General features: G+C 49.5%; 1 protein-coding gene across 2 annotated transcripts in view; it reads right to left on the bottom strand.

Annotated features, from left to right (window-relative positions):
- Positions 1-1386: 1386 nt before the first annotated feature.
- The window catches only part of SCUBE3 (signal peptide, CUB domain and EGF like domain containing 3), a 34955-nt gene continuing 34870 nt past the window's right edge, over positions 1387-1471 (bottom strand). For both annotated transcript variants that reach the window (XM_007467241.1, XM_007467240.1), the window contains exon 22: positions 1387-1471. This exon is cut by the window's right edge and continues 861 nt beyond it. The gene's annotated coding sequence lies outside the window, so the exon portion shown is untranslated.

The following is a 1471-nucleotide window of genomic DNA, read 5'->3' as shown; positions in this document are numbered from 1 at the left end:
CCCAACGCAGCCAAAAATAAATAAATAAATTTATTTAAAAAAAATATTGTTACCGGGTGTCTGGTCCTAAACATGGAGCAATTTAAACACCTATGTGAATGGCCTGGGGGTGGGGGTGGGGGTGGGGGTGGGGGTGGGGGGGTGTCCGGCTCCTTTATTTAGTGTTGAGCCTCCTTGGGGAGCAATAGCCTGAGACAGTCATTAGAAGTGAGCCCTAGGAGTCAACCGTTAGCCTTTGATTGAATAGGGCTACAGCTTTGGGGGAACTAGAAGGAGCAAATGGAGAATAATTTTATAGGCAGCAGTGAATTGAAGGTGGAGTATATGCAGGATCTGGACTTGGGCATGGACTTGATTCTTCCTTTTGAAAAGCAGTAGTTGAGGAAGCTAGGCTTGAAGTCAGCTCTGAGAGGAAATGGCAAACAGGGGGAGGCAGAATGGCCAACGTCAGGCAAACAACTCCATGCCTGGATAACCGTCCTATTCTTGGCTCCCACTGCCTTGTCTCTGGCCTCAGGGCCCTGAGTCGGCCTGTCCCCAGGGGGTTTGTCCTGGTCTTCTTCCATGTGCACATCAGGGGAAAGCTGGATGAAAGCAGGGAAACGATGGAGGTTTTCCCTACTTGGGGTGGAGAATCACTAGCCAATTCCATCGGCCTCTACAGTCTTGAGGTCCATGCTGAATTCATGGGAGGCACAGGGATGGTGGGATTGGTTTAGCAAACACAGGTCCCTCTTCTTCCCGCTCCATCAAGTCCCCAGAATTACATATCCTACATATCAAGTGCCTCTGCTGGGGGAGTAGAGACAGATCAGATGCTCCAGCACTCAAGGCTCATGAGATTCAAAACCTTTTTTCTTCCACTCCAAACATACACTCTTCTCTCTTAGGCAGCTATAAATAGGGTTGTTCTAATAAGAGGAAAAAGAAACAAAAACAAAAAACAAAACCAGAAAACAAAAACCCCTCCCTCTAGTCAACACAGAAAGACTCAAAACGATTGCACTTATTAGGTGTGGACAGGGTGGCAGAAGGCTCGCCAAGTGCACACATTCCTCTTGCTGCCCATGGCCTGGGGCCAGAGGTAGGTGGCTCTGGGCTGGCTGCAGAGCGGGGTCCTCTTTGGTGGGGCCCGCAAGCCATCTGGGACTACAAGGGAAAGACAACTCTGGGGGCAAGGCCCAAGCTGGCTTTTGGTCAGCAGCCATGTTTCTTTAAGGACAATACTTAGCAAGGGGAGTAGGGCTCCCCCAGGGAGCACTCGGGTGGGAGTGAGGGAATGGCTGGGCCAGGGAAGACAAGTAAGAAAAGGGATCAGTGTTTGAGGCTGGCTTCCAATTATTCTGTAGTCTAGTCCTTTAGAGGACACATTTTCTTTTTTTGCCGATGCTTTAAAACCTGGTTTCTGTCCTGCAGAGAGAAAGTCTTTCTCTTGGGGAGCAGCAGCGGCCTATTCAACATGGTAATTCCT

The sequence above is a fragment of the Lipotes vexillifer genome, unplaced genomic scaffold, assembly GCF_000442215.2.
Source record: "Lipotes vexillifer unplaced genomic scaffold, Lipotes_vexillifer_v1.1 scaffold528, whole genome shotgun sequence".
NCBI classification, from domain to species: Eukaryota; Metazoa; Chordata; class Mammalia; order Artiodactyla; family Lipotidae; genus Lipotes; species Lipotes vexillifer.
The sequence above is the reverse complement of the archived record's forward strand: the minus strand, read 5'-3'. Positions and strand labels throughout refer to the sequence as shown.